The sequence below is a fragment of the Panthera uncia genome, chromosome F2 (genome assembly GCF_023721935.1).
Source record: "Panthera uncia isolate 11264 chromosome F2, Puncia_PCG_1.0, whole genome shotgun sequence".
Taxonomy (NCBI): domain Eukaryota; kingdom Metazoa; phylum Chordata; class Mammalia; order Carnivora; family Felidae; genus Panthera; species Panthera uncia.
The window spans coordinates 22,255,583-22,279,163 of record NC_064812.1 but is presented as its reverse complement, the minus strand read 5'-3'; the positions used below and the strand labels follow the sequence as shown (position 1 = coordinate 22,279,163).

The 23,581-nt window shown below is 37.0% G+C and overlaps 1 long non-coding RNA gene across 2 annotated transcripts; it reads right to left on the bottom strand.

Annotated features, from left to right (window-relative positions):
• LOC125924462 (uncharacterized) lies at positions 1-23,355 on the bottom strand. Of its 2 annotated transcripts, XR_007458432.1 has the most exons (3): positions 23,225-23,355; positions 22,145-22,207; positions 1-81 (listed from the first exon to the last, which is right to left on the bottom strand). It is a non-coding gene; the product is annotated as an uncharacterized LOC125924462 (long non-coding RNA). The 2 variants fall into 2 exon arrangements; XR_007458431.1 differs by lacking the exon at positions 1-81 and having other exon boundaries at positions 22,019-22,207.
• Positions 23,356-23,581: the final 226 nt, after the last annotated feature.

The following is a 23,581-nucleotide window of genomic DNA, read 5'->3' as shown; positions in this document are numbered from 1 at the left end:
CATCAAAATTAAGAATTCTGCAACTCCTCTTCATTCACTGCTTGCTGCTCATTCTTTTTGTGTCTTTCATCTGGCTTGGTCCTTTGGTGAAATTACAGGAAATAGGTATCATTTGGGGGAGTACCATGGCAAATGGGTTTGCTTTTCTGTAGGATTATGTTCTAAAGAAAACTTGTAAAATTTTATTTTTCTCTCCAGTCTACTTTAGAAAGCATATTGCAAAAAATTTTAGTGCATTAAAATTAAAAACAAACAAGGAGCTCTGCCATGCTCTTACTGTTAGCAATTATGTAATGTGGGGGAATTTTAGGAATTTCTGGATGGTAATAATAGATTACTCTTGAGATTCAGTTTAATTTTAACATCCCATAAAACAATTATGTACAACATACACAGAATGATGGCAGTTACATAATGTACAACATAAGAGTGATTTTGAAAAAAAAAAAGCCAACTGAGACACCCAAATACGCTGTACCTTACAAAGTGCCTGGTTATATAATTGATACATAATATTTGCTGGGTGACCGTGTAATCTAAGCATGTTAGATGTTTCTCTGTGACATCATTCTGGTGATGTTGCCATATATTAAAATATTTTTAAAAATTTTACCGTTTTTTCCAGCTTTATTGAAGTATACTTGATAAAAATTGCATATATTTAAGGTAGTGAATGATTTTTAAAAGTTATTGAGATATAATTGATATATAACTCTGTATAAGTTTAAGATATGTAGTATGTTGATGTGACACATTTATATATTGCAACATGATTTACCACTGGACTGTTAGCTAACACCTCTATCTAACATGCCATATAATTATCATTTTTTGGTGTGTGGCAAGAACATTTAATAGCTACTCTCTTAGCAGTTTTCAAGTATATAATACAGTACTGTTAACTATAATCACAATATGTGCATTAGATTTCTAGGACATCATCTCTTAACTGGTAATACATTCTACTCTCTGCTTCTATGAATTTGGCTTTTTTTAGATTCCATATATAATTGATATCATACAGTATTTGTTTTTCTCTGACTTATTTCCCCTGGTATAATGCCCTCAAGCTCCATCCATGTTGTCACAAATGATAGGAATTCCTTCGTTTTCATGGATGAATAATATTCCTGTGTGTGTGTGTGTGTGTGTATGACATCTCCCTTATTCATTCATCCATTGATAGCCACTAGGTTGTTTCCATATCTTGGCTATTGTGAATAATGCTACAATAAACATGGGAGTGCACATAGCTCTTTAATATCCTGTTTTCATTTCCTTTGGATATATACCCAAAAGTAGAATTGCTGGATCATATGGCAGTTGTATTTTTAATTTTTTTGAGGAAACTCTATACTGTTTTCCATAGTGGCTGAACCAATTTGCATTCCTATAAATAGTATATAAGGGCTTCCTTCCTTCCACAAACTTGCCAATCAATACTTGTCATCTCTTGTCTTTTTGATGATAGTCATTCTAACAGGTATGAGGTGATATCTTATTATGATGTTGATTTGCATTTCTCTGATGATTAGTAATGTTAGCACCTTTTCATGCAACTGTTGGTCGTTTGGATGTCTTTTTTGGAAAAAAATATCTGTTTCTTGTCCCCAGTTGTTAGACTTTTTTTTTTTTTTTTTTTTTTTTGCTATTTGTATGAAAAATTTTTTAGGTGTATTTATTTTGGGAGAGACAGAGAGAAAGAATCTCAAGCAGACTGTGGGGAACCCAACGCAGGGCTTGAACCCATGAACCGTGAGATCATGACCTCAGCCAATATCAAGAGTTGGACTGAGCCATCCAGGCACCCCCTGAGTTGTATGAAATTTTAATATATTTTATATAGTGACCCCTGATCTGAGATGTTTCACAAAATGTTCTCCCTTTTGGCATGTTGCCTTTTGTTTGTTTGCTTGCTTTTTCTTTTGCTCTGCAGAAGATTTTTAGTTTGATACAGTACCCATTGTTTTTTGCTTTTGTTGCTTGTGCTTCTAATGTCACATCTAAGAAATACCACTGCCAAGTCCAATGTCAAGATTTTTTTCTGTGTTTTCTTTTAGGAATTTGGTAGTATCCGGTCTTATGTTTATGTCTTTAATCCATTTTCAATTAATTTTTGTGAGTGGTATAAGAAAGGGGTTGAATTTCATTTTCCTGCATTTGGTTATCAAGTTTCCCCAACACCATTTGTTGAAGAGACTATCCTTTCCCCATTAAGTTTCTTGATATCCTTGTCAAATATTTTGACTGTAAATGCAGGGTTTTTTTTCTGGGTTCTTGATTCTGTTACATTTGTCTATGTGTCTATTTTTTATTAGAACCATACTATTTTGATTACTGTAGCTTTGTAATGTAATTTGAAATCTGGAAGTGTGATGCCTCTAGCTTTTTCTTTCTCATGATTGGTTTGGCTATTCAGGGTCTTCTGTGGTTTCATAAAAGTTTGAGGATTATTTTTCTGTTTTTATAAAAATGCTTATTGGAATTTTGATAGGGATTTCATTGACTGTATAGAAGGCTTGAAAGAGTATGGACATTTTAACAGTATTTATTTTTCTGATCCATGAACGTGGAATTTTTTTCTATTTGTTTTTGTATTCTTCAATTTTTTTCATCAAAATTTCATAATATTCATTGTACAAATCTTTCACTTCCTTGATTAAATTTATTTCTGGGGCGCCTGGGTGGCTCAGTCTGTTGAGTGTCTGACCTCGGCTCAGGTCATGATCTCACAGTTCGTGAGTTCGAGTCCTGCGTCGGGCTCTGTGCTGACAATTCAGAGCCTGGAGCCCGTTTCGGATTCTGTGTCTCCCTCTCTTTCTGCCCCATCCCCCTCTTGTACTCTGTCTCTCTTTCAAAAATAAATAAACATTAAAAAAATTTATTCCTGAGTATTTTATTGTTTTGATGTTATTAGAATGGGATAGTTTTCTTTAATAACAAAACATCTGAAAAAGTAATAGCTTACAGAATTGCAACTGACTTTTAGATGCTAATTTCACATCTTGTGAACTTACTGAACTTGCTTGTTATCTTTTTTTTAAATTTTGTTTATTTTGAGAGTGAGAAAGAGAGGAAGAGAGAGAGAGTAAGCAGTGGAGGGGCAGAGAGAGAGAATCCCAAGCAGGCTCTGTGCTGACAGCATGATCTCATGACCTGAGTTGAAACCAAGAGTCGGATGCTAACTGATTAAGCCATCCAGGTGCCCCCTAGCTGATTATTTCTAATGTTTTTGTTGTTGTTGTTGAGTCTTTAGAGTTTTCTATACATAAGATTAAGTCATCTGTAAATAACAACAATATTACTATTTCCTTTCTAATTTGGGAAGTTGTAGCTTTAGCTGACTTCCAGTACTGTGTTGAGTGAAAGTGTTGAGTTGGTACTGTTTGTCATCTTCCTGATCTTAGAGTTGGTACCCTTTGTCATCTTCCTGATCTTAGAGAAAAAGCTTTCAGTCTTTCACTGTTGAATATGATGTTAGTTGTGGGCTTGTCATATATGACCTTTATTACGTTGAAGTATGTTGCTTCTATGCCCAGTTTGTTGATCACTTTTATCATTAAAGGACATTGTGTTTTGTCAAATGCTTTTTCTTTTTTTTTTCTTTTTTTTTTTTTTTTAACATTTATTTATTTTTGAGACAGAGAGAGACAGAGCATGAAGGGGGGAGTGTCAGAGAGAGAGGGAGACACAGAATCTGAAACAGGCCCCGGGCTCTGAGCTGTCAGCACAGAGCCCGACGCGGGGCTCGAACTCACAAACTGTGAGATCATGACCCAAGCTGAAGTCGGACGCTCAACCGACTGAGCCACCCAGGCGCCCCTCAAATGCTTTTTCTACATATTTTCAGGTGATCGTAAGATTTTTATCTTTCTATCAATGTAGTGTAACATATTTATTGCTTTGCATGTGTTGAACCATCTTTGCACCCCAGGGATAAATCCCACTTGGTCATGGTGTATGATCTTTTTATTTATTTTTTTTTAATTTATTTTTTTAAGAGACAGCGAGTGTGACTGGAGATGGGCAGAGAGAGGAGAGAGAATTCCCAGCAGGGTCTGCATTGGCAGTGCAAAACTGATTGCAGGGCTTGAACCCACAACCTGTGAGATCATGACCTGAGTGGAAGTCGAGAGACAGACACTTAATTGACTAAGCCACCCAGGCGCCCCTGTAACTCTTTTTTTTTTTTTAATTTTTTTTAACGTTTTATTTATTTTTGAGACCGAGAGAGACAGAGCATGAACAGGGGAGGGTCAGAGAGAGGGAGACACAGAATCTGAAACAGACTCCAGGCTCTGAGCTGTCAGCACAGAGCCCGACGCGGGGCTCAAACTCGCGGACCGCCAGATCATGACCTGAGCCGAAGTCGGCCGCTTAACCAACTGAGCCACCCAGGCGCCCCCCCTGTAACTCTTTAAATGTGTTGTTGAATAGATTGCTTATATGGTTGAGAACTTTTGTATCTACATTTATCAGGGATATTAGTCTATAGTTTTCTTTTTTGTAGTGTCCTTATCTGGCTTTGATATCAGGGTCATGCTGGCCCCATAAAATGAGTTTGAAGTATTCCCTTCTTTTCTATGTTTTGAAAAGAGTTTGACGGTGATTGCTGTTTTAATTTTTCTTTAAATGTTTGGTAGAATTTGTCAGTGAAGCCATCCAGTCTTCAGGTTTTCTTTATCGGGAGGTTTTTGATTACTGTTTTAATCTCCTTATTGGCTATCGGTCTGTTCAGATTTTTTAATCATTATTTAATCTTGGTAAATTGTCTTTTTTAAGAATTTATTTCACTGTTGACATTTAATTGTTCATAGTAATTGCTTATAATCTTTCATATTTTTGTAGTATCAGGTGTAATGTTTCCTCTTTTCTGATTTTTTTGACCTTTTTTTCTCAGTAGGTAAAGAAAGGTCTGTCAATTTTATCTTTTTGAAAAAACTTAGTTTTGTTGATACTGTGTTTTCCTGGTCTCTTGGGCATTTATTTTTGCTCTGATCTTAGGTATTTCCTTCCTTCTGCTTACTTTGGGCTTAGTTTTTCTTTTTCTCCTTTCTTGTGGTATAAAGTTAGGTTGTTTGAGATCTTTCTATTTTCTTAATATATGCATTTATTGCTATAAACTTCTTTCACAGAACTACTTTTGTAGCATCCCCTAGGTTTGGTATGTTGTTTCTCTTTTTGATTGTTTTGAGATGTTTTGTATTTTTCTTTGATTTTTCCATTGACCTGCTGGTTGTTCAACACTATGCAGTTTAATTTCCATATACCTGTAGGTTTTCCAGCTTTCTTGTCATTGAGTTCTAGTTTCATACCATTGAAGTCAGAAAAAGACACTTGGTATGATTTCAGTCTTTAAATTTGCTAAGACTTGTTTTGTAGCCCATCATATGATCTACTCTGGAGAATGTTCTGTATGTGCTTGAGACGAATGCCTATTTTACTTCTGTTGGATAGAATGTTCTATAAATGTCAATTAGGTCCATTTGTCTAATGTATGGTTCAAGTCCAACATTTCCTTGTTGATTTCCTATCAAGATGATTTATCTGTTGAAAGCGGGTATTGAAGTATTCTATTAATGTATCGTCTGTTTTTCCCTTCAGATGTGTTAGTATTTGCTTAATATATTCTTGTGCTGCAATGTTGAATATGTAAATATTTACAATTGTTACATCTTCTTAATTAATTGACTCTTTTATCATTATATATTGACCTTTTATGTTCCTCTTTTTTTTTTTTTTTTTTTTTTACATTTTTGGCTTATAGTCTGTTTTTTCTGATGTAAGTATATAGCTACCTCTGCTTTCTTTCGATTTCCACTTGAATGAACTATCTTTTTCTATGCCTTCGCTCTGAGTTTATATGAGCTGAAGTGAGTCTCTAATAGGAAGCATTTAGTTGAGTCTGTTTTAATTTTTTTTAACATTTATTTTCCAGAGACAGAGAGAGAGAGTGCAAGCAGGGGAGGGGCAGAGAGAGAGGGAGACGCAGATTCCAAAGCAGGCTCCACGCTCTGAGCCGTCAGTGCAGAGCCCGATGCAGGGCTCAAACCCACGAACTGTGAGATCATGACCTGAGCTGAAGTCACACGCTTAACTGACTGAGCCACCCAGGTGCCCCTAGTTGAGTCTATTTTTTAAATATATCCAGTCACTCTATGCATTAGGTAAATTTAATCCATTTACATTTAAAGTTATTGACATAAGGCCTTACTAATGCCACCTTGTTAATTATTTTCTGGATATTTTGTATTCCCCCACTGTTTCTGTGTACCTTTGTAAATGGTGAATTTTCCATGGTGGTATGCTCTGTTTTACCTTTATCTTTTGTGCCTCTACTCTAAAATTGTGCTTTGTGGTTACTGTGAGTCTTACATAAGAACAGCCCATTTAAAGCTGATAACAACTTTTATCATCTACAAAGTTATCACCTTTTTACTCCGTTTGACTTTTTTGATGTCGTTATTTACCTCTTCTTATCCTGTGTGTTAGTTATAATTATAGTAACTATAATTATTTTTAATATTCTTTTCCTTTGACCTTTATACTATACTATACTGTGTACTATACTATACTAAAAAGTATTCTAACTTTGACTGTATATTTACCTTCACCAGTGTATTGGATACTTTTGTATGTTTTTATGACCTTGGTTAACATTTTCTTACTCAGCCTGAAGGACTCCTTTCAGCATTTCTGTAAGGCAAGTCTAGTGGTGATGAGCTCCCTCAACTTTTGTTTGCCTAGGAAAGTCTTTATTTCTCCTTTATGTCTGGACGATAACTATGCGAGAGAGGGTATTTTTTTTTCTTTCAACACTTGGGATGTGTCATTCCTCTGTCCCCTGGATGTCTGATTTTTCTCCCCAGGTTTGTGAACTTCTCAGCTGTTACTTCTTTAGATGAACTGTGTGTCCCCTTCTCCCTCTCATCTCCATCTGGGCCCCATTTATTCTAATGTTTGTTCTTTAATGGTGTCCCATAGATCACAGAGGATTTCTTCATTCTTTTCCCACTCTTCTTGTCCTCTAACTGGGTTATTTCAAAATCCTTATCCTCTAACTCACTTATTCTATCTTCCATTTGCTCTACTGCTGGTGTTTTGTATTGTGTTTTTCATTTTATTCATCACGTCCTTCAGCTTCAGAATTTCTGCTTGATTCTTTTTTTTTTCTTCTATCTCATTGGTAAATATCTCCTTTTGATACTGTATTTTTTTTCATGATTTTGTCTTTCTGAGTTTTCTCGTTTTTGAGTTTCTTGAGAAAAGTTATTTGGAATTCTTTCTCAGCTAGAATGCAAAATCCATGCCTTTGAGTTGGTTATTAAGGAATTATCTTTTGGTAATGACAGGTGTCCTTGATTCTTTCTTTATTCTTTGATTTTAACAATTTAATTTATGTTATATATATACTTAAGTATAACTAACATACAGTGTTATATTAGTTTCAGGTGTTCAATATAAGGATTCAAAATTCTACGTATTATGTAGTGCTCATCATAAGTATTCTTAATTCCCTTTACCTATTTCACCCATTACCTCTCCCACCTTCTCTCTGGCAACCACCAATTTGTTCCTTACATTTAAGAGTCTGTTTTTTTGTTGTCTCTTTTTTTGTTTCTTAAATTCTACATGAGTGAAATCATATGGTATTTGCCTTTCTCTGACTGACTTATCTCACTTAGCATTATACTCTATGTCTACCCATGTTGCTGCAAGTGGCAAGATTTCTTTTTTTATGGCTGAGTAATATTCCATTGTGTATATAAACCACATCTTTAATTTTTTTTTTTTTAACATTTATTTGTTTTTGAGACAGACCGCATGAGTGGGACAGGACTAGAAAGAGGGAGACAAAGATCTGAAACAGGCTGTGCATAGTGAGCACAGAGCCCAACATGGGGCCTGAACTCACGAACCAGGAGATCATGACCTGAGCTGAAATTAAGAGTTGGCCACTTAACCACTGTGCCACCCAGGCACCCCTATACCACATCTTTTTTTATCCATCATCTATTGATGGACACTTGAGTTGCTTCTATATCTTAGCAATTGAAAGCAGTGCTGCAATAAACACAGGGGTGCACGTATCACTTCAAATTAGTGTATTTGTTTTTTGGGGTAAATACCTAGTAGTGGAGTTACTGAATAATATAGTAATTCTATTTTTAAGTTTTTGAGAAACCTCCACAGTGGCTATACCAGTGTGCATCCCCACCGACAGTGCACAAGGGCTCCTTTTTCTCCACATCGTCATCAACACTTGATATTTCTTGTCTTATTCTAGCCATTCTGACAGGTGTATTGTGGTCGTGATTTACATTTCCCCAATGTGAGTGATGTTGAGTATCTTTTTATGTGTCTGTTGGCTACCTGTATGTCTTCTTTGGAAAAATGTCTAATCAGATTCTCTGCCCATTTTTAAATCAGACTGTTTGGTTTTGGGGTGTTGAGTTGTATAAGTTCTTTATGTATTTTGGATATTAACCCCTCAACATATATATCATTTGCAATGTCTTCTATTCAGTAGGTTGTCTTCTGGTTTTGTTTATCATTTCCTTTGCTGTGCAGAAGCTTTTTATTTTGGTGTAGTCCTATTTGTTTATTTTTGCTTTTGTTTCCCTTGTCAGGAGACATATCTAGAAAAATGTTTCTACAGCTGAAGTCAAAGAGATTACTGCCTATGTTTTCTTCTAGAAATTTTATGGTTTCAGGTCTCATATATAGGTCTTTAATCCATTTAGAGTTTATTTTCATGTGTGGTATAAGAAAGTGGTCCAATTTCAATCTTTTGCATGTAGCTGTCCAGTTTTCCCAACTTCATTTGTTGAAGAAACTGCCTTTTTAGCATTTAATATTTTTGCCTTCTTTGTCTTAGATTAATTGACCATAAAAGTTTGGGTTTACTTCTGGGCTCAATATTCTGTTCCATTGATCTAGATGTCTATTTTTGTGCCAGCAACATACCGTTCTGGTTACTAAGGTTTGTAGTATATCTTGAAATCTGTCATTGTGATATTTCTAGTTCTTCTTTTTCAAGATTGCTTTGCTTATTCAGGATCTTTTGTGGTTCCATACAAATTTGAGTATTACTTGTTTTAGTTCTGTGAAAATGCTGCTGGTATTTTGATAGGGATTGCATTAAATCTATGGATTGCTTTCACTAGTATGGACATTTTAACGATATTTGTTATCCCAGTCTATGACCATGGAATATCTTTCCATTTGTTTGTGTCATCTTCAGTTTCTCTCATCAGTGTTTTATAGCTTTCAGAGTACAGGTCTTTCACTTCCTTAAGTTTATTCCTACATATTTTGTTATTTTAGGTGCAATTGTAAATGGGATTGTTTTAATTTCCTTCTACTTCATTATTAGTGTATAGAAATGCAACAGATTTCTGTATATTAATTTTGTATCCTGCAATGTTACTGAATTCATTGATGAATTCTAGCAGTTACTTTGTGGAGTCTTTAGGGTTTTCTGTATGTGCTATCATGTTACCTGCAAATAGTTACAGCTTTACTTCTTTCTTGCCAATTTGGATGCCTTTTTCCCCACTTTTTCATGTCTGATTACTGTGGTTAAAACTTCCAGTACTATGTTGAATAAGAATGGTGAACATGATTGTCCTTGTCTTGTTCCTTAGACCTTAGAGGAAAAGCTCTGTTTTTCACCATTGAGTATGATTTTAGCTGTGGGTTTTTCATATATGGCCTTTATTATGCTGAAGTGTTATCATGTATGTTGTATTTTGTCAAATGCTTTTTCTGTGTCTATTGAAATGATCATATGGTTTTTATGTGTGTATCACATTGATTTATAACTATTAAATCATGCTTGCATCCTTGGAAAAAAATCCCACTTGATCATGGTGAATGACTTTTTAAATGTATTTTTCAATTTGGTTAGCCAATATTTTATGGGGATTTTTGCATTTAGGTTCATCAGAAATATTGGCCTGTAGTTTTCTTTCTTTCTTTCTTTCTTTCTTTCTTTCTTTTTTTTTTTTTTTTGTAGTGTATTTATCTGATTTTGCTATCAAGGTAATGCTGACTTCATAGAATGAATTTGGAAGCTCCTTCCTCTTCAATTTTTTGGAATAGTTTAAGAAGAATAGGTATTAACTCTTCTTTAAATGTTTAATAGAATTTACTGGTGAAGTCATTTGGTTCTGGATCTTTATTTGCTGGGAATTTTTGAGTACTGATTCAACTGCATTGCTTTCAAATTTTCCATTTCTTCTTGATTCAGTTTTGGAAGGTTATGTATTTCTAGCAGTTTATCCATTTCTTTTAGGTTTTCCAATTTGTTGACATATAATTTTTAAATAATTTATTACAATCCTTTGTATTTCTGTGGTGTCAGTTCTTATTTCTCCTCTTTCATTTCTGATTTTATTTGAGTTCCCCCCCCCCCCAAAATTTTTAAATGAATCCTGCTAAATGTTTATCAGTTTAATCTTTTCGAAGAACCATCTTCTGGGTTCATTGATCTGTTCTATTGTTTTTAAGTCTCTATTTCATTTATTTCTACTTTAATTTTTATTATTTCCTTCCTTCTACTGGCTTTGGGCTTTGTCTGTTTGTTTCTAGCTCCTTAGGTGTAAAATTAGGCTATTTATTTGAGATTTTTCTTTCTTCTTGTGGTAAGCCTATGTTGTTATAATCTTCCCTCTTGGAACAGCTTTTGCTGCATCCCCAAGCACCTGGTCATTGTGTTTTCGTTTCCATTTTTTAAATTTGCTTCTTATTTTTTATTTTTAGAGAGAGAGAGTTGCACGTGCAAGTTGGGGAGAGGGACAGAGGAAGAGAGAGAGAATCCCAAGCAGGCTCCATGCTCAGTGGAGAGCCCAACATGGGGCTCAATTCCATGACCCTGGGATCATGACCTGAGCTGAAATCAAGAGTCGGATGCTCAACTGACTGAGCCACCCAGGCGCCCCTTTGTTTTCTTGGCAAACCCAGTCATTGTTTAGTAGCATGGAATTTAACATCCATATATTTGTGTTCTTTCCAGATTTTTTTCTTGTGGTTGATTTCTAATTCCATACAGTTGTGGCTGGAAAATATGCATGACATGATTTCAGTCTTTCTGCATTTGTTGGACTTGTTTTGTGGCCTAACATGAGATCTATTCTGGAGAATGTTCCATGTGTATTTGAAAAGAATATATATTCTGTTTTAGAATGGAATGTTCTGAATATAACTGTTGGACCCATCAAGTCCAATGTATCCTTCAAAGTCAGAGCTTCGTGGTTGATTTTCTTTTTGGATGAGCTAGACATTGATGTAAACGGTGTGGTAAAAACCCCTGCTGTTATTGTATTACCATTAATTTCTTCCTTTTTGTCTCTTAATAGTTGCTAGGGATTTAGGTTCTCCCATGTTGAGTGATTGTTACAGTCTTTGTTTCAAAATCTGTTTTGTCTGGGGGTGCCTGGGTGGCTCAGTCGGTTAAGCGTCCGACTTCGGCTCAGGTCACGATCTCACGGTCCGTGAGTTCGAGCCCCGCGTCGGGCTCTGGGCTGATGGCTCAGAGCCTGGAGCCTGCTTCTGATTCTGTGTTCCCCTCTCTCTCTGCCCCTCCCCCGTTCATGCTGTGTCTCTCTCTGTCTCAAAAATAAATAAACGTTAAAAAAAATAAATAAAATCTGTTTTGTCTGATACAAGAATTACTACCCAGTTGTTTTTTTTTTTTTCCATTTGCATGGAATATTTTTCTATCTCCTCACTTTCAGTCTGCATGTGTCTTTAGGTCTGAAATGAGTTTCTTGTAAGCAGCATATAGATGGGTCTTGCTTTTTTTATCCATTTGGTCCATCCCATATCTTTTGATTGAAGCTTTTAGTCTGTTTACATTCAAAATTATTATTAGTAGATATGTACTTATTGCCATTTTAGTACTGGTTTTACATTTGTCTCCTCTGGTCATTTGATGACTTTCTTTAGTGATATGCTTGGATTCCTTGGATATTTTTGCATATCTATTATAGGTTTTTGATTTGTGGTTACCATTAGGTTTATACACATTTGCGTACATATATGCATACAACCTATGCAAATAACAGTCTATATTACATTGATAGTCACTTAAGTTTGAACCCATTCTAAAAGCACTAAATTTTTACAACCTCCCCCATGTTTTATGTTTATGATCTCATACTTTATATCCTTTTTTTTTTTTTTTTTGTGAATCCCTTGACCAATTTTTATAGACACTTGATTTTACTGCTTTTGTGCTTAATTTCCATACTGGTTTTTATAAGTAATTGATCTACTTTTATTATGTTTTAGGTAACTGTGAAATTTTTTCCCCATAATTTTCTTACTTTCGATTATGGGTTTGTTTCTATCCGAAGAATTTTCTTTAACGTTTCTTATATGGCTGGTTTAATGGTGATAAATTCCTTTAACTTTTTGTCTGGGAAGCTCTCTATCTCTCCTTCTATTCTAAATGATAGCTCTGTTATATAGAGTATTCTTGGTTGTAGGTATTTTCCTTTCAGCACTTTGAATATTTCATAAAATTCCCTTCTGGCCTGCAAAGTGTTTGCTGAAAAATCAGCTGCTAGCCTTATGGGGTTTCCTTTGTATGTAACTGTTTTCTTTTGCTGCTTTAAAAATTCTCTTTATCACCACTTTTTACCATTTCTATTATTCTGTGTCTTGGTGTAGACCTCCATAGGTTGATTTGATGGGGGTTGTCTGTGCAAGTTTTTTGATTTCTTCATGTTACTTATAGTTTTGTGTTGGTTCTGTAGTTTCGTGTTTTGTTTCTGAAGTAGCAGATACCCCTTTAGATATTTGCCAGCTCTCTTCTGTTGGGGTATTTTGTTCGGTGATGCTGTTATTATGCGGGTTTTTCTCTGCCTTTGGATATACCTTTTCCACTCTTCTTACTCCCTCTGGTGGCAGAATTCTCAAGCCTTTATGTCTTCTCTGATTCTTACAACTCACCAGGCTGACTACTGGACACCTCTTTTTGGTATTCCAAAAGTGGTACTGTAGCTCAAGTTTTAATATCTCCTTTACCCAAAGATCCCAGAATATGGCACTCCCAGAGGCTTGTGGGTGAACTTACTGCTGAGCTAGTCTTTAATGCCCTTTGATATTCTCTTCCTTCCTCCCAATCATGGAGGCCTCATATCAGTCCTCTGGTGTTGTTGGAGAGAAAGGGTTTCTTCAATTGCATCCCACACCACACCACTGAGGTAGCCGGGCATTCACTCACCACTCTCCTCCTCCTCTGTGGGAGAGATTGCTGCCACCTGCTGGTTCAGCCTCATGCAGTATGGTTTTGGAGGTGGGGATAGGGGAGGTTCTTATCCCTCTGCTACTACAAACTCTTTTTTTGTTTGTTTGTTCTAATGAGGTGCTGGGATCTCTCCTCGGGTAGGATGAACTTTGGATTTTTTTCTTTCAGCCATGGTTACCTGCCCAGGTTAGTGCTCTCTAGTTTTTTTCCCAACCACAGCCAGAGGAATTGGGGCAGGTTTGCTGCCTCACTGGTTCTACCCTGTACCAAGGGCAGAGTGGTGAGAGAGACTCCTCTTGGGTATGTTGCTGTAACCCACAGCTCCTACCAAGGTGTTTTTGTTTGTGCATGGATGTCTAATTCTTTGTTGAAAAGGGGGGATGAAAAGGAAGAGCATCTTATGCTTCTGTGATGTTGACATGAGCATTATAATGTAATGTTTTTATATCATATACACTGTGAAATAATTACCATAATCAAGCTAGTTAACATATCCATCACCTCATATAATTAACACTTTTTTGTGACAATTAGGATTTACTGTTCACAAATTTCTAGTATACAAGACAGTGTCATTAACTATAGTCATTATGCAGTACATTTGCTCTCCAGAACTTTTTCATACTGCCTAAAACTTTGTAACCTTTGACTAATATCTCGCCATTTTCCCCTTACTCCTAGCCCATGGCAACTACTATTCTATTAAAGAACAAAAAGTCAACTAAATAAATTTGAAGATCTAATTGGTTTTATTAAGGGATTCATGAATCAGGCAGCACCCCATCTAGCAGGTGGAGGGGTCTCTGAGAAGTTGTACAGAATGGAAGGTTTTTATAGGAAGGAGGGTGAGGCAAGAAGTTATTAGGAAAAAGAAAAAAGATTGTTTCAGGCAAGGTCACTTTCCCTTTGGGGAAGAGCAGGGAGTCTTATGCAGATTATCTCCTCTTCCTTTGGGGTTAGAGAGGGCCCATGTGACAGATTACCTCATTGGTATTGGTTAGAAAATTCCTGACTGACTGGTGAAGACTACATTGCTGAGGGAGGATGAAACTGTGATTAATTTAGGTATTAAGCCTCTGTTTGGTGATTTGGCCTAGCATAAGTGACCCCATTTATGCCTGTGATTTTCTTTTTGACAATACTATCTGCTTCTATGATTTTGACTCTCTTGCATTCCACATGTAAGTGATACCATACAGTATTTGTCTTTATGTGTCTGACTTATTTCACTTAGCATAATGACCTCCAGGTTCATCAACGTTGTCGCAAATGCCAGAATTTTTTCATTTTTTAAGGCTGAATAGTACTCCAGTGTGTGTGTGTGTGTGTGTGCGTGTGTGCGCGCACAAGTGCGTGTGTGGTCACATTTTTTAACCCATTCACTTGTCACTGAACCCTTAGGTTGTTTCCATATGTTGGCTATTATGAATAATGTTGCAATGAACATGGGGGTATAGTTTTCTCTTTGAGATCCTGATTTTATTTCCTTTGGATATGAACACAAAAGAGATTGCTCAATCATATGAGAGTTCTATTTTTTAATTTTTTGAGGAGCCTCCATACTGCTTTCCATAGCAGCTGTATCCAGTTTACATTCTCACCAACAATGTACAAGAGTTCCTATTTCTCCATATTCCCATATCCTCAACTTAAATATCTAAATATCATGTACCTTACACAGTCCAGGTATATAACTGGCACTTAACATTTGAATGACCATGTACCCAAAGGAGTGTTGTTAAATCTATCACTCTGTGAAGTTGTTATGGTGATGTGGGTATATTTTATGACATTAAAACATTTTCTTCTTAAAAAACAATCTGCAGAACCAGTGCTGCGTTTTTTAGGATACTTTATTTTCACCCCTAGAGGGAGCTCCAGCCTCCTCCAGAAGTCTCATCCGTACTCTTCCAGGGTTTTTTTATTCTACACCTCAAGAGAAGGACTGAAGAATTTGTTAAGGGCAAAAACATTTACTGAACATGTTTCTAGATGTGTGGATTTCTGTCTTGATCATACAGCTATAGAAAGACTAGTTCAGAGCTATTGATCTTTGGAGCTGCCCCTCTTAGGGAGGCCTAGAGTTACTGGATTTAGCCACCCATTTCACATATTATTTTAAAGATAGCCAGGTGCTGGGCACAGTTCCAGGGATTTGAATACAGCAGAAGACCAGTGCATAGGAGATCACTATTATCTGAAGAACACACCTGGTGCATTTTACCTTTTCTGTCGAAATACAAGTCCAACCTCAGTGAACTTGCCAAGTCCGTAGCTTCTGAGTCTCAGGGAGTCTAGGTCTCTACCACCCTGACAAGAGTGGATTTGTAAGTATAAATTGCCATTGTGTTAACAAGAGACCAACATCTCCCCACCACTACCAATTTTCCCTGAACAGTGCTGAATGTCCCAGGTGTGGGAAGGTGGCCAAACAAGCCCATCATGTAGGTCAGATCATTGGTTAGCCTTGTCAGAGAATTTGTTTCCCAAAGGGACAAACCACTAGCTGGGATCCATTAAATTCTTTCCTCTTGGTCTGTTGGTGGTGGGGAGATACTAGTTCAAGTGAAGTCAATGCCTCAAGGAAGTAAAAACTTTCAATAAGCAGGAATGTAAAGGGATGATCATATTAATAGTACCTACATCATATGACAGCTGAAGTATTAACTGAGATAAGAGATACAAAATATTTAGCATAGTGTTAAAATATATGGCTCTTACTTTCCATATGTCACAGCAAAGGAAACGGAGTGTATTAGAGTCCTCCAGAGAAACAGAACCGGTAGTGTGTGTGTGTGTGTGTGTGTGTGTGTGTGTGTATGGAGGGGAGGTAGGTATTATCACAAGGACTTGGCTCATGTGGTTATGGAAGCTGAGAAGTCCCATGATCTGCTCTTTGGAGCCCCATGAAAGCCAGTGGTACAGTTCCAGACCAAGTGCAGGAGTAGACCATTGTCAGCTAGAAAATAGAGAGAGTGAATTCTTTCTTACTCCACATTGGGGGGAACAATCTGCTTTACTTCATTTACCAATTCAAATATTAGTCTCATCCAGAAGCACAGACACATCCAGAATAATGTTTAACCAATTATCTCGGTACTACATGGCCCAGCCAACTTGACACGTAAAATTAACCACTACTGAAACTGAGAGCTCAAATAACCTGCCCATGAATAAGATAACAGGTGGTGGGACTGGGGTTTGAGCTCAAGTTTCTAAATCGAAGTAGCTTTCTGGGAATGGGTGGAATGAGAGATGGGTGGAGTCACTGAGGTAGGTCAGGATTAAAATGTTTAGAGGTCATCTATAACAAGATTTATACCTTTGGTTGTGGAGATTCTTAATCCTTTAAGGAGAAATTTGACTACTGGAAACAGCCTATAGCCATATGTGATCCATTTTGGAGAAGAGATGTTTTATGGAAAAATCAAAAGGAAAACTAAATTAGTTCTTTTTTTGGTGTACTTTTGAAATTTGTTTTGAAGATCATCTCAGCTTGGGAAGGGATTCTATACAGTATGTTATTGGAAATATGTGCTGTATCCCAAGGTACTACTTTGAAGGCCAGCATTCACTTAGCCTTCACTTGGTTGTGCTTATAGATGTGTGTCTATATTCATTTACTGAACACTTAATATGTTGAGATTCAATGATGAGTAAGATACAGTCTCTCCTCATGAAGTTGGTGATCTATTTGGGGAATAGGTATGTAAATAGTGAATTTTATTACATTGAGATTAGTGTTATAATAAAACTCCTTCAAGCCATAAAATCCTTTGTATAATATTTAACATCAATCTGAATTTCTGGGGGCACAAGTCACGGTATAACTATAAATGAATGAATACATTTATAAATCATTTCAAAAAATTCACTGTGCCTGGGAGCATAATGCCTGCCAAGGGAAGTGACATTTGAAGAATATCTCAAAGTAGCCTAGTGAAGATGTATACCAGAGACAAGGGTGTATTCAATAAATGTTTCTTAAATGAACCATTGACCTAAGGATGTGCTGGTCTTTCTTAATACCTGTATATATAGTGCATGTAAAAGTTGACCTATTTAAATTATGCCAACTCAGGTAAAAAAAAAAAAAAAAAAAAGTCCTTTTGAAGCTTGATTATAAAGTAGGCACAGGGGCACCTGGGTGCCTCAGTCAAGCATCTGACTCTTGATTTTGGCTCAGGTAATGATCACAGGGTCCTGGGATCAAGCACCCAAGTCGGACTCTGTGCTGTGCATGGAGCCTGCTCTGGATTCATTCATTCTCTCCCTCCTCCCCTCCCTCCTTCTCTCGCTGTCTCCCTCCCTCCCCTTCCTTCCCTCTCCCTCCTTCCCTCTGCCCCTCTCCTCTACTTGCACTCTTTTCCTCTCTTTCTAAGAAAGATAATCAAGCAGGCACAGTTGGCTAACTGAATGCAGCATACACTACCAAATATAGGCCAAACAGAGTTCTATTGCTTGTACTCAAACTTTGACAGTTAAGATCAGGGGCCAGTAGCCTTGGTTTCATATCCCCAGCCATTACATAAGTCATCTCTAAAGACTTCTTAGTATTAGGCCAGAAATGTAAGAGACTTAACGCATTCCTAGGTTACATCCTCAGTATTTGCTCAAGATTAACTGCCCTTTGGTGCTCTTGTCTGAGTATTTTCATGCCCTTCCTCATGAAGTCACAGAACGGGACTAAAATGCGAGCTGGACCACTCTTTTCCTCATTTTCACCTCGTTAAGTTTGGGCATCATTCTAGCAGCCATAGTAGCTCCTGTTCTGACTTAGCTCCAGTGGAGCCCGACAGTTTCTCCAGCGGGGTCTATGGGCCAGCTGTGTCAGCAACACCCGGAGCGTCACCTGCTGACCGTGCAGATTCCTGACTTCACTCAAACCAACTAGATACAAACTTTTGTAGGTGAGGCCTGGAATGTACGGTTTTAATAAGCACCCCAGGTGATTATGATTCTTGTGTACATTAAATCTAAAATAATTTAAGAAAGATAAAAAAGAATCTTAGACTTCCCTTCTGTAGTTTCTGGTTTTCTTGGGAGACAGCCAGCTATATATCCTAGCGGCTGTCCTTTACGTGTGCCGTCTCCTCACATGACAACCATATGACATGAATATTATTAACCTTGTTTTATAAATGACAAGATTGGTTATAACAGGTTGAGTGTTCTTAAAACTCACATGTAGCTTAAGGCCTTTAGAACTGGAGGGTCTAATTTGAGGGATGTGAAATGATTGAAATGACTTGCCTTCAGAGGAAGGGCATGACTAAAATTCTTGGGGTGCCAGGGACTGTGGCATTTCCAGTGCTTGAGGATGTCCAGACTGCCAGCTCTTGAGAGATGGTATTTAAAAAAAATTTTTTTTAAGGTTTATTTATCTTGAGAGAGACAGAGAGCGAGTAGGGGAGGGGCAGAGAGAGAGAGAGAGAGAGAGAGGATCCCAAGCAGGGTCCAGCTGTTAGCGCAGAGCCCAACTTGGGGCTTGATCCTATGAACATGAGATCATGACCTGAGCCAAAACCAAGAGTTGGACGCTTAACCAACTGAGCCACGCAGGTGCCCCGAGAGATGGTATTTTTGTTTTTAAAGTTCTATTTAAGTAATCTCCACACACCCAATATAGGGTTTGAACTCACAACCTTGAGATCAAGAGTCGCATGCTCTTGCGATGGAGTCAGCCAGATGCTCCTACGTTTGTTTGTTTTTTAACTTTTCCTCCCCCGTCATACAAAGCATTACACATTTATAGGAAAAATTAAAACACTATAGAAATATGAGTTGGAAAATGAAAGTCAAGTGTTTAAAAGCTAAATAAAATATGGCACATTTCTATAGAATTTATGTAGCCATTAAGAAGATTGAGGGAAAGATACATGTATTAACATAGGAAGAGCTTTAAGGCACATAAGGTAAAACAAGTATCAGAACAATACTATAATATTCCACGTGTGTTTAAAAAACAAAAAAGCTGCATGTGCATATGTGTACATGCACGTATGTAAGGTATATAAGTGTATAGATAGAAAGTAGAAGGAAAAGTTGCTAATCAGGCTATCACAGGGGAGTGGAAATAAGAGGAATAAAATGGGATTTTCATGTTTTTCCTGTTTGCTTTTCTTTTTTAAAATAAACTTTATTTTTTAGAGAAGTTTTGGGTTCACCGCTAAATTGAATGTAAAATTCAGAGACTTCCCCACATACCTCAGTCACTGTCAGCGCAGAGCCCAGATGTGGGGCTCGAACTCACAAACCAGGAGATCATGACCTAAGCTGAAGTCAACAGTCCAACGCTTACCCAACTGAATGACCCAGGTGCCCTGCTTCCCTTCATTATTAACATCCCCTACCAGGTGGTACCTTTGTTACACTTGATGAGCCTACATTGACACATGCTTATCACCCAGAGTCTAAAGTCCACAACAGGGTTTATTCTTGATGTTGTACATTCTGGGTTTTAGATGAATATATAATGACCTGCACCTACCATTATGGTATCATACAGAGTAGTTTATCCTAAAAATCCTCTGCATTGATTTTTCTTAAGTAATGGGACTGACTTTAAAATGTTTTTCGAGGTACCTGAGTGGCTTAGTCAGTTGAGGGTCTGACTCTTGATTTCAGCTCAGGTCATGATCCTGGGATTGAACCCTGAGTTGGGCTATGAGCTGAGCATGGAGCTTGCTTGGGATTCTCTCTCTCTCCTTCTGCCCATCTCCCCTGATTGCTCTCTCTCACTCTTGCTCTCTCACAAATAAAATTAAAAAAAAATTTTCTTTCTACCTGTCGCAGCTGTTCTTCCCCTTTTCCTAGTTTTCTTCATTCTTTGGATTGAGTATTTCTTATGTCTCTATTTTATCCCTTTTATCAGTTTGTTGACAATTACTCTTTATTGTGTTATTTCAGTGACTACTATTGGTTCTGCATTATACATCTTTAATAATGCACAGCCTGCTGTCCACAAGTATTTTGCTTCTTCAAGTGTAGAACTTTACAACTATATACAGCTATATGCAACTTTCCTGGCCTTTGTACTATTATCATCAGATACTTCTGTGTTATAAACCGCAGAATATGTTGTTTCATCTAAACAGTCAATTATATTTTAAAGCGATTTAAATAGTGAGAAATGTCTTTATATTTACCTACATAGCACTATTTCCATAGCTCTTCTTTCCTCTGTGTAGATTCACATTCCATCCATATTATTTTCATTCTATCTAAAGGTCTTTAACATTTCTTATAGTGAAAGTTAGCTGGTGAGTAATTATTTCAGCTTTTGTTTGTCTAAAAAGTCATTATTCATCTTCATGTTTGAAATATATGTTTGTTAGCTGTAGGATTCTAGGGTGATTGTTATTATTTTTTAAAGACTTTAACACTGAGAGGGAAGTACAGAGAGTTCCTATATGACTTTTTCTCCTGAACACGCAGTCTCCTCCAACGATTGATATCCTTTATTAGGATGACACACTTTTTACTTTGGATGAACCTACATTGATTCATCATAATTATCTAAAGCCCATAGTCTACCAAGAGGTTCGCTCTTGGTTTTGTACATTCTACAAGTTTGGACAAATATATAATAATATATCTGTGTGTCATTATACTATCACACAGAGCATGTTCAGTGCTCTAAAAGTCCTCTGTGCTCTGCCTCTTCTATCCGTCACTCTCTCATCCCCTGAAACCATTGATATTTTTATTGACCCCATAGTGTTGCCTTTTCCAAAATGTCACATAATTGGAGTCATACAGTATATAGCCTTTTCATATTGGTTTCTTTCACTTAGTGATCTACATTTGAGTTTCCTCCATGTCTTGCCTCTGTGCTCTATCTTTTCTCTAGCATTTAAACATATGGGAAGTATTAACTATTATAATGTCCCTTACTACTAATTCCATATATTATTAGTGGGTTTATTTCCATTGATTGGTTTTTCTCCTTATCATAGGTTATGTTTTCCTGCTTCTTTACATTCCTGGAATATTTTATTGGATGTCAAACATTGACAATTGTACCTTGTAGGGTGGGTGGATATTTTTGTATTCCTACAAATATTCTTGAGATTTTTTTAATGCAGTTAAGCTACTTGGAAACCATTTAATCATAAAGTGATTAAAATCATAAAACTAAAAGCTTTAATTTAAAATTTTGTTAGGTGACACCAGAGCAGTATTTAGTGTAAGGCAAACTGTGCCCCACTATGGAAACAAAACTCTTTGGAGTAGCTACCCAATATCCTATGAGTTATATTCTCTATTCTGGCTGATAAGAACAGGAAATATTATTTGATCCTGTTTGAATTCCAAGTGTGCTCCTGATAATTCCTTCATGTTTGTTTTTTCACCTGGTCTGGGTAGTTTATTTCCATATACGTACTGATCAGGACTCAAGAGACATCGTCTGTAGCTCTCCCAAGCTTGCTCTCTGCAGCTCATTCATCTCTGTCCTCTGAACTCTAGCCACCTTGTCCTCTCTGGACTCCTAACTTCATCTCTTCATCTCAGAAAGTTTGATAAATTCTACTTGGGTTTCCTTTCCATGCTGTGCAACCTGGAAACTCTCCAGGTGGAAAGTCACAGTAATTGTAGGGAGCATCTCCTTTGTTTTGATTTCTCAAGGAGCATCACTGATGTCTGATATCTTGAAACCCATTGTTTCATATATTAGTTTGTTTTTTAAGTTATTTCAGGTGGGAGAATAAATCTAGTTCCTGTTACTCCATTTTAGCTAGACACAGAAATTTCTCAACTGTGGTGCTTCTGAGACTTTTAATCCTAAAATATTGGTGGCCTTGGGTTAGGATGGGCTGAACACAAATAATTAATCATGGTTTCATTTCCAAAGAAGAGGAAGAACTTCATAGATAAGCATAAAGTTACCGAGAATGGGAATATCACAGCAATTTGTCCGTTAGGTATTGGTCTTCTCTGATGATGGCAGTTCTATGGACCAAGATAAAACCACTTTTACTTATGGCCTCACTGTTAGATGGTCTACATCAGAGAAAAGAAATATGTAGGGAGATGTGTCCTCTAAGTTTGGGCCAGGTAGGTGTATGCAACATCACACTTTATCCTCTCTGGAGCCACTTGTGTGGAATAATAATTATTCATGACAATGGTAACTAGTAGTTTTTGAGTACTTGCATAGGAATTCTATGCTGCACAATCTCAGTAAGTTGATATTTTATCCTCACTTTCTAACCGAGAGAAATAAAGTTCAGATAAAATAACATACCCAATGTCTCTCCGCTATTGAAAGTTATAGTTGGGATTTAAACCCAGATCAGTTTGATTCTGAAGCCGAAACATTTATATTCTATGCTATGCTAAAGGAACTCCAGCCAGCCACTCAGTAATCTCTTGAGAAGATCCCAAGGGACCAATAATTTGAGTTTCTTTATATCTCCATCCACATTTAGCAAAGCCTCTTGAAGAGAAAGATAGAGAGCTGTCATCAACCAGTATTGACCTTGAATGAATCCTGGGTAAGAGAAAATAGGGGACTTGATAAAACTCTCCTATATCATGAACTCATTTGGAGGTCCAGGGTACTACCTGAATTTAACCCTTTGAAATCTAGACTCAAGTTAAACAGAGATTGACAGGTTTTCCCTAGAAGGAATCTCATGTTCAAACCCAACAAGAGAGTTGGTCGTGATGTTATCATGTTACTCTACTTTAGCAAGTTCTTTGAAGATAAATTCAAGAAAGTTGAATTATTATCATCTTGGGTAAGTATGAGTTCTAAGGTTCTGTTTATGAAGCTAGGATTCAATTTAATTCAACAAACATTTATTAAATGAGTTGTCTATGCCAGGCAGTGTCTTACACTGGAAAATCAAAAAGGAATCAAATGTAGACCCTACCATAGAGGAAATCAAAGTCTAGTTTGGGACATGGATGCATAAACAGATAATTATGAGAGCGTGGACAAAGTACAACAAAAAACAAACAAACATACACAGAGGGCCATGAGGGCTCAGAAGAGAGGCCAGTGGTCCCTGCCTGGGGATGGAAATGCCCATCCAGAACTCTTCATCCTCTTTTAGTTGTTTCATGAGCAGCGTTCAGAGTTTCAAGATCTTTAATATTACACTAGACTACAGCATGCATGTGGTAGTCATGCCATTTGTTGTTCTTGGGATTCCGAATGTGATTCTAGAGTCACAATGCTAGGAATACACTGAAAGGAGAGTGGAGATTTCAAGTGATGTTAGGCATTGCTCTGCCTTTGATGTGCTCTGAGACTTGAATGTGTTAGTGGATCTTTTGGCTTTCATCAGGTGTCAGTTTTGGGGTGCACTTTAAGCCAAC